The following is a 10,300-nucleotide window of genomic DNA, read 5'->3' as shown; positions in this document are numbered from 1 at the left end:
ATTATAGGAGACAAGACGATTTAGTGAGATTATCTTGTTTAATGCATTCCCAGTAAAAATACTAGCAAATTTTTCCTCTGAAACTGAAAAAGCTGATTCTAATATTCAAAAGTAAATTTCTAAAAGATCTAAAATATGATCTAAAAAAATCTAAAGTTGAATGATCTAAAAAAAAATCTCTCATTAGAAATGTAGTATGGCCAGGCTTCCTAGATATTAAAATATATTATGACAGTACTGTAATTTAAAAAGTAGGTAGACCAAAATGTATGTATTAAATATGTACTAAATGTGGCAATTAAGTAGGAAAGATAAGAATTCATTAGTAAATGGTTTGGGGATAATTAGCTTCCCAAAATAAAGTTTGTTTGTGACTTTGCACAATATACTTCAATAAATTCCAGATGGATCACAACTCTAAATGTAAAAAATTAAATCCTAAAAGTACTAGAAGATAAGAAACTTATTTTTGAGTCAGCATGGAGAGGGCCTTTAAAGATATTACACAAACTCCAGAAGCCATAAAGAAAAGATTGATAAATTTGATTCCATAACAATTTTTACATGGGAAAACTTATAAACAAAGTTAAAAGATATACAACAAGTTGGGGAAAATCTTTGAAACTCATATCACAAAGGGTTACTTTCCTTGATGTAAAAGGTTCTCACAAACTAAACAATAAAAGGACAACAAATCAATAGAAAAATAGATGAAGGGTATAATGGGTAATTCACAGAAAAGGAAGTTCAAATGTCTCTTAAAAGTGAAAAGATGTCCAGCCTCATTTAATACAAATACAAAATAAAACTGCCCTGGGATTTATATATTTTTCACCTATCAAATTGGCAAACATAAAATAGTTTCACAACTCTCCGAGTTAGTGACAGTTTGGGGAAATAGTTGCTCTCTCAGTGTGCTGGTAGGAGTGTAAATTGGTGCATCTTTATAGAGGGCAATTAAGTAGTATCTACCAAAACTTTACATGCTTATGCTTTTGAATTAGCCATTCTACTTCTAGATATTTTATCATGCAAATAACCAAATGTATAAAATGAAATTTGGAGAAGTATATCCATTGCATTGGAAGTTACAACAGCAAAATTTTGGAAACTACCTAAATGTTTACAGATAAGGCACTGGATAGATAGATTATGGGATACGAATTTAATAGAATGCTATACAAGCATGAAAAAGAATGAAGCAGCTCTGTATAAACTGATATGGAACAATCTCCAAGCTACGCTGTTAAGTGAAATAAACAAGGTATAGAACAGTGTGAACAGTAGGCTACCTTTCTAGAAAAGGGGGTGTGTGTGTGTGTGTGTGTGTGTGTGGCAAATAGATATGACTTTGCTTGTATTTACATAGAATATTTCTGAAAAGTTATTGCTTCTAATAACTATAAAGTTATTGATTTTATAGGAAAATTCAATGCCTGGGAGTAAGGAGGGCTTTTTTCTTTATACTCTTTAGTATCTTTGTACCACAGAAATATTATATGTTAATAATTCAAAAAAAATAACAAAAACTTACAACAGAAAGACAAGCAGATGGGAAGACCTTTCACCACTGTGAGCCCACTGCCTGGAAGGGCAACAGTACAGTCATGGGCGGGCTCCATTTTTGGGATTCTACTTTTGACATTAGCAAAAAGAATCTTCTCTTTCATCAGTCAATTCCCATGGAGTTTCACAAATACCCCTCTTTGGCAGTGTTTCAGTTGGGCCACTTAAAAAATATTTTAAAAATTTATTTGCACTGGGTCTTAGTCATGGCGTGTGGGATTTTTGATCTTCCTTGTAGCATGTAGGATTTTTTTTTTTTCTTAAAGTTGTGGCATGTGGGATCTAGTTCCCAGGCAAGGGATCAAACCCAGGCCTCTGGCATTAGGAACTCAGAGTTTTAGCCACTGGACCACCATGTGGAGGTGGGCCACTTTTGGAGGAGCTTGTGGTGAGATGGATACTGTTGTATTTTGGTGGAACTGGGAAAAGGAGAGTGGGAAATGTGAGGATGGAGGGAGGGAGGAGGGATCATAAAGGTCCATCCTGCTTCCTCCTGCACCCACACCTTTCAATGCCCCATCCTCTGGCAGAAAAACAAACCTTCAACTGGTGTGTACCCAAGAAGGTTTCACTAATTCATATGTGACACATTTATTTATTGAGCACTATTGTGATTCCAGAACTGTCTTAGGCACTGGTAATACAGTAATAAATTAGCTGGGCATGTTCTTGCCACCAAGGAGCTTATATTCCAGCGGGGGCAAACAGACAGTATTAAGTGCATACACCACTAATTATTTATTTGCTGTTGTGACAAGTGCTATAAAGGAGAAGTTTTGAGTTCTAGGACCTGGATTTGGAAGTCAGGGAAAGCTTCCTGAGAAAGTGATACTTAAGTTCCAAAATTGGAAGGATAAATAGGAGTGAGCTAGGCCATGGGGCAAGGGGAGAGGTGGGAGGAGGGAGAACAGCATGTGCAAAGGCCCTAAGGCAGTGAGCGATTAAAGGAATGCCATGACACTGGAGCACAGATTATAACGGGAAAAAGTCAGGGAAGGGCTCCTCTTGCAGAATTGAGTTAAGGATTTTTAATTTTATCCTCAGATCACTGGAGAGCTACTGAATGGCATAACAATCAGATTTGCATTTCAAAAATTCCATATTGGCTCAATAGAGAGAATAAATTATTTGGGTGGGGGGAGTGGGCAAAGGTGGAAGAGAGAGGACCAATAAGGAACAACTGTGATGATTCAAGGGAGAGGTGATGGTGGCCTGATCAGGGGAGTGTTGGTGAGGATAGAGGTGGACAGATTTGACAGAAGTGTAGGAGGTTAAATTGGAAAGATATGCTAATAGACAGGATATGGAAGGCAAAGAAGAAAATATATTAAACATGAACCAGGTTCAAATAAATTATACTGGTTCATTGCTTACAAAGCACTTTCACAGATATCACCTCATATGATCTGAACCTCAGTCTTGTAAACTCAGTAAAGAAAGTGAAGTCGCTCAGTCATGTCCAACTCTTTGCAACCCCATGGACAGTAGCCTGCACCAGGCTCCTCAGTCCATGGGATTTTCTAGGCCAGAGTACTGGAGTGGGTTGCCATTTCCTTCTCCAGGGAATCTTCCTGACCCAGGGATCGAACCCAGGTCTCCCACATTGTAGACAGATGCTTTACCATCTAAGCCACCAGGGAAGTCTAAAAACTTGGTAAGGGCGATCATTATTCCCTTATTCCCATTATTCCCGATCATTCATTTTATTGGTGAGAAAACAGGTTCAGGGAGTAAACATATTTATTTTTATGAATGAATTAATGGATAAATAGATTACCATTTGCCTTTTTTGGAAAGAATTTGACAGCTAACATCTTGTTTCAGAAGAGCATATTCAGTTCAGTTCAGTCACTCAGTCGTGTCCGACTCTTTGAGACCCCACGAATTGTAGCACGCCAGGCCTCCCTGTCCATCACCAACTCCCGGAGTCCACTCAGACTCACGTCCATCAAGTCGGTGATGCCATCCAGCCATCTCATCCTCTGTCGTCCCCTGCTCCTCCTGCCCCCAATCCCTCCCAACATCAGAGTCTTTTCCAATGAGTCAACTCTTCGCATGAGGTGGCCAAAGTACTGGAGTTTCAGCTTTAGCATCATTCCTTCCAAAGAACACCCAGAACTGATCTCCTTTAGAATGGACTGGTTGGATGTCCTTGCAGTCCAAGGGACTCTCAAGAGTCTTCTCCAACACCACGGTTCAAAAGCATCAATTCTTTGGCTCTCAGCCTTCTTCACAGTCCAACTCTCACATCCATACATGACTACTGGAAAAACCATAGCCTTGACTAGACGGACCTTTGTTGGCAAAGTAATATCTCTGCTTTTGAATATATTATCTAGGTTGGTCATAACTTTTCTTCCAAGGAGTAAGCGTCTTTTAATTTCATGGCTGTAGTCACCATCTGCAGTGATTTTGGAGCCCCCCAAAATAAAGTCTGATACTGTTTCCACTGTTTCCTCATCTATTTCCCATGAAGAGCATATTAAAACAGTGTAAAAGATGAAAGATGGTTAGAGATGGAGACAAAACAAAGATGAGGCTAAAAATGCACATCAAACCTACCTGTCCACACACTAGAACTTCATCTCTAAGCCTCCCAGGATCTGAGGCTTTCCCAGGGTCTCACAGTTTATGATAAAGATTGAATTTCACTAGGGTTTTCCAGCTCAGATCCTATACATGTGAGTTCATATTAGTCTGCAATCCAAACCACCACTTCTCGAGAAGGAGGGTCCCTGTATTCAATCTTAAAAAAAAAAAAAAAACCCTCAAGGATTTCAACTTCTAAATATAGCAGAATAGCTTGATACCATTGTCCCTGTTGAAAATAACTAGAAATATGAATAAAATATCTCAAATTTCTGTGTGAGGTATCAAAGGCAGCAAAGATTTGAGGGACCTTGGGGAGAAGAGAAGCACAGAGAGGTAAGCCTGACAGAATACCACTTTTCCTTTTGGGACATGTGCTGATGCACAATTGGCAGACGACAGCCTGAGGATCTGTTAAGCTCTCTGGTAGTCTTACAGGGCTGAAGGATACAAACTAGAGTTCCAGGGCCATCAAGGATGAAGGACCCCAATGAACACTCTAGGTTTTCGGTGGGGAACCCTGAATAGCTGTACCCCAGGAGTAAAGGTAAAGACTTTACAAACACTGAAGCCTGATTTTGATTGTTTTTAGGCTCTCATTCAAAGAAAATTTTTGTTTCTGCTGACATTGTATTAGGTGCTGTTATTATCATTGTTTATCTAATAAAGCTTTAAATGATGGAGCAGCATAGATTGGTTTAAAGAATTTTTATTGTGATAGAAAACATATATCATAAAATTTATCATCTTAACCATTTTTAAATGTACAGTTCAGTAGTATTTAGTATACTTACATTGTGAAAGAGTATACATTGTTGTGAAAGAGTTCCCCAGAACATTTTCATCTTGCAAAACTGAAACTCTATACCCATTAAGCCCAACTCTTCTTTGCTCCCTTCCCTCAGCCTCTGGTGACAATCACTGTACTTTCTGTATCATTAATTTGACTAATTTAGATATTTTATCTTCACATAGGCAAAGTTATATTATATCCATCCTTTTATGACTGGCTTATTTCACATAGCATAATGCCCTCAAATTTCATCCATGTTGCAGTATGTGAGAGAATCTTTCCTTTCTAAAGGCTGCATAGCATTCCATTGTATGTATGTACCCCATTTTGATTATTCATTCATCTGTATAGACACTTAGGTCCACTCCACCTCTTGGCTATTGTAAATAGTGCCATGAACGTAAGTGTGCAAAAATCCCTTCAAAACCTTGCTTTTAATTCTTTTGGATATATACCCAGAGGTGGGATTGCTGGATCATATGGTAGTTCTATTTTAATTTTTTAGTGGACTACCAGACTGTTTTCTGAAATGATTGCATTTTACAATCCCTCCAACAATGCAGGTGTTCTAACTTCTCCACATTCCCATCAATACTATTTTCTGTTTTCTGGGTTAGCCATCCTAATAGGTGTGAGGTAACAGTTTCTCTTTTCTTTCTTCTGCTTTTTTTTTTTTTTTTTGCTGAGCCAGGGGTCATGTGGGATCTTAGTTCCCTAACCAGGGATCCAACCTTGCCCCCTGCAGTGGAACTAGACTCTTAACCATGGGACTGTTATTTTTCTGGTTCTGACTGTACAGAAGTTCACTCTCATGAGGAAAGGATTCCTGGTTTGTGATCCCTGCATGTGTACGGCTGCCTCAGAACACTGCACTCTGCTTTCTTTCAGGATGAGGGATAAAGAAAACTTCTAAGTTAAAGAAGATAGTCATGGATAAGCCATTTTATTAAAATTAGAAAGGCTTATTTCCTCCCCATCCTGGCAGCTCCATGTACCCCTCTGGCTGTTTCAGGGCTTTGCTCTGCATCAGGGTCCCAGATCTGGCTGGGTGCCTCTCAGGGACCCTGAGGCTCAAGACCCTCCTTCTTGCTGACCAGGTGGTGGGCCGAGGTGGACACCTCCAGGCTCCCCCTCCCCACTGCCCTGAGTTTAAGCCATTGTTGTCATAGGGTTTCTTTCACGTGTGGCTGACTGGTCAATTTCTCGTCGTAGAGTTGAAATGTGCACAGGACAGACAGATATAGCGTGTTTGCAACCCTGAATTGACCCTAGGTCTGAGGGCCTTGGGTACAGGGACAGAGGAGTAATAGGGGCTGGTGGGTCTTCGTGAGGGGGGACAGTCGAAAGCAGCCATCCATGTTGGTGGGGGTCGGGGTGGGGAGACTTTCACCAGAAGGAGGGGAAGAATCCGTTTTAACAGAAGCAAAAGCAGAAGGAAGCCCACTTCCCTGATTTCCAGGCTGTGGGCTTTCTCTTTTCTCAGTGGCAGTTTCTGGGATCAGACCCTGTGAGAAGGACAGAAGGGGGTGCTGTCAGGCATGGTCAGCAGTCCCAGAGGCGGGTGCTGTGACGTCCTCATTTTGGAAAAGAGGATCCTGAGGTCTAGGGAGTTTCAGCTAGGAAATGGTGGAGACTCTCCAGTTTGATCCCTAGATGCACCTGCATTTGGGGGATCCAAATGCAGAAGGTTGAGGGCTGGAACCAAGCCGGCCTGTTCCCCTCAGCTTCCCCATAAGTCATTTTCTATGGACAGACACCTGGGTCCTAGCAATGCTGCAGGAGTCCAGCCAGCAGGCCAGCACGTGGCTGACGGGGGGCTCGCATTCTGGCAGGGTTTCCAGCAGACCTCCTAGTGTCACTGAAAGCCCTCCTAGGGAAGGCCTGGTGCCCAGCGGGCACTTTAATGCAGAAAAAAGAGCATGTTTGAGGCAGCTAAACTTCCAAAATCTGAGGTGGAACCGGGCGGGGGGGTGGGGGCTGTGGTGCTCAGGCCTGCCACCAAAAGGTCTCTGGCATCAGCTGGCCCGGCCAGTCTTGCGAGAGCACAGCCCAGACCTCAGTCCCAGTGCCATCTTGTCTCAGCAACTCAAGGCCGCCCAGTCTGCTTCGGGCCCTGGACATGGCAAGTCAGTGTCCCCTACCCACCCTGGCCATGCCCAGAGCTGGAATCCTGACTGAGGGGATGGGCCCCCGTCAAAGGGCTGAGAAAAAGAGTATGTGTGAGTCTCCCTGGTGGAGGGGGATCCCAGCCCGCAAAACCGAGTGGCCCTTCCAGAAGCATCAAGGGCACAGGGGACCAGGAGTGACTCGCGTGGCCCACGCTGGGATGCCGCCTTCTAAGCCTCAAGCCTTGGGTTTGAGACTGGAGGATTGGATCCCCAAGCATGAACTGCAGCTGAACTATGATTCAGCCCAAGCTTCAGCACTGGCTTCCAGGAATAGTTCCAGAATAATCCATGGTGAAACCAGGCACACATTCATTCTACTGAAGCTGGTTTCCCCAGCCTGGGCATGAGGGTTCGGGGACTCTGCCCAGTGAGGTAATGTTTCAGCGTGGTTGTGTTTTTTTACATTGTTTGTAGGATTTTATTATTTTTTATCCTATTTTTAAATTGAAGTATAGTTGATTCACAGTGTCATGATAGTTTCTGGTGTATAGCAAAGTGGCTGAGTTATATATGCTTTTCTTGTGAGGAATACTATTGGTAAGAAGCGGATATTGAGTTGTTGAAGTCCTTGTTGCTTCTGTAATGCATTACTGGGCTACTTCACATTACTGGGCTATTTTGAATGAACAATAATGAGATAGATCAAGACAGTTATGTGGTATTCTCAGCCATTTTACCATGAAATGTCTGTGGACACACAGTCAACCCTATATGTAGTGTAGCAATTGGTTGTGAATATGGAACTTCAAAATGACCCAAGTCAGTTATGAGCACAATCAACATGAAGTCCAATATATAAAATTTCAACTTTACATATTGCTTCAAATATTAACTTGACAAAAATATTTACCACAAGGTATGTTAAGTATTGTGTTCCTGATTCATTTAAAATGATTAAAATAGAAGATGTTTCTGGAATGCACGATAAAAACTGTTTTCAAACAGTAGTGTTTGTGTTTGTTAAAGACTACACAGCATTACAGGATGCATAATCTCTTATATGGCAAAAAGTATCAATACAGTAAGGAAGAAAAAATAAAGACTTTGTTAATTGTAATGACAAATACATTTTACTCCCTGGTGTTGCTTTTATATTTTTTGCTTTTGGATCTTGATTATTTTGAATCTGAACTTTCAATATTTGTGTGTGTATAAGTAATCTCATAAATCATTCTTGGGAGTTTGTTTCTATTACTAAACTCTTGTATAGAATTCTAATTATAAAAAAACTAAATATAACAAAACCAATCAAACAAAATCAAATCAAATAATAACAGTAACGACAACAACAAAGACATAAACAAACTTCTCATGCCCCTCAAATGGGATAACTGAACATAATTTAAAAACCCTTTGGAGATGTTACCTATTAAATCAGGGTAAGGGATGATTCAGAGTTGTTCTTTTTTGTGACACTGTGTGGATATGAATGGTCCTAAATAGGAACTTTAATTTTGTTTCAGATATGCAGTCTGTTATTATGGGGAAGAAAGCAAGAGAGTGAGAAAAAAAAGGGAGCATCAGGACAAGATATCAAAGAAGAGTTATTGTCCATTTGCCAGGAGCCAAGATAAGAGAATCTCTGATGTTCTACCACAATCAATATTTTTGTGGTGGTATGACAGGCACAGATTGCACACACATTAGAGATGTTCAACAACTTTTTAAGTAAAATGTAATATTCATCAAAGTGATCTTTCAATAGCTTAATGTCTTTCCATCACCTTCTTGGGTATAGGAGTTTGGGCAAAATTGAGTTGCTGGGGAAGCTTGTTTCTTTTCACATCTACACTGATTTTCCCAGTAACTAAACTCATGTAACTAGGAGGATTGTCTTAGACAACCCTAATTTGGTTTCTTTGGTTACCTTGTATTTATATTTTACAGATAGAGTAAACATGAAAAGGTTTCCTGATTTTGATCCTGAATTTTGAGCATTATAGCTAGCTAATTGTTAGGTTCAGATATGGAAATCAGATTTGCAATGGGAGAACAGGCAAAAGTAGAGTATTGGCCCTGTTCTGGACAGTTGTTACCACTGATTTGGATGGCTATGGAAGATGATAACTAGTGGTTAGCAGAGACCTGTGACCAGAGCGGATATTAACGAGGCCTTTGTAATATTACGTAGAATTATATGTGAGGTCAATGGGATCGGGAGGATGTATATTTTTTAATTTTTATTTTTTAAGGACTTCATCTGTTTTGAACAAGCTCTAAAAATCTTGAGGCAGTAGAGAAGCAGTCATGTAGATGGAAAGATCAGATGGACTGTGATTGAGTCTTGGCTTTGTTTTTACATTTCTGAGACTCCATTTCTTATTTGAAAAATAAAGATGAATAATATAGTCTACAGTACCAGAATGTAGTCTGAATTAAATGTTATGATGTATATGTGAGTGCTTTTGTAAAATTGCTAAGAGCTATGAAAATGACATTTAATAGTATTTCCACCCAGCCTCTCCTCTCTCATGCATTTCTTTCTCCTATTTATGTCAGTTCTAGATAGTGTAATGACCGTATTTGGGGATAAAAAAGTGAGCCTAAAATGAAATCGATTTATTCTTCTCTGTGGGAAGTTCTGCATGCTTCCCTTAGTGTTTCCATTTCCTTCAGATTTAGAGTTTGTGTAGATGAAAAATGTGTGGATGAGAAAATGAATTTTTTTATGAAGATGCTATTTGAATAACTTTATACATACAGACTGAAAATGTAGCAAATGATCAATTTTATGAATTTGTTGTTTAAGCATATATGCATATAACATATATAATATACATCATCTAAAAGAGGAGAGAAAGACAAAAGGTAAAGTAATGAGCAGAAATGGCAGTGAAGGCATCTGCTCTACCTGTTCCTGGATTAATATTCAGGGCAGTTTGGCACCAGGGGGTTGGCGTTTTTAGGGTGTGTGAGCAAGAAACAGCAGAACAGGAATGAACAAGGAAGCCGTTTCACATATACATTGATTGGTTAGTGTTCCTTGTCAGCTATCCTATTGGGCACATGACTGCCAGCCTTTTATCTAGTGCTTGCAGACAGCTTATCATAATTTGCAGCTTTTTGCTTTAAGGTATCTTCCCCCACATCCCTAAGCTGCATGTGTTCCACCAGATAAAACCTCCTTAACAAACTTCATGATGGACAGATCCAGTATTGCCCATGTTAACAAGAAATACCATTT

This window comes from Capra hircus, chromosome 10 (assembly GCF_001704415.2).
Source record: "Capra hircus breed San Clemente chromosome 10, ASM170441v1, whole genome shotgun sequence".
Lineage (NCBI taxonomy): Eukaryota > Metazoa > Chordata > Mammalia > Artiodactyla > Bovidae > Capra > Capra hircus.
Note: the sequence above shows the minus strand (reverse complement) of the source record.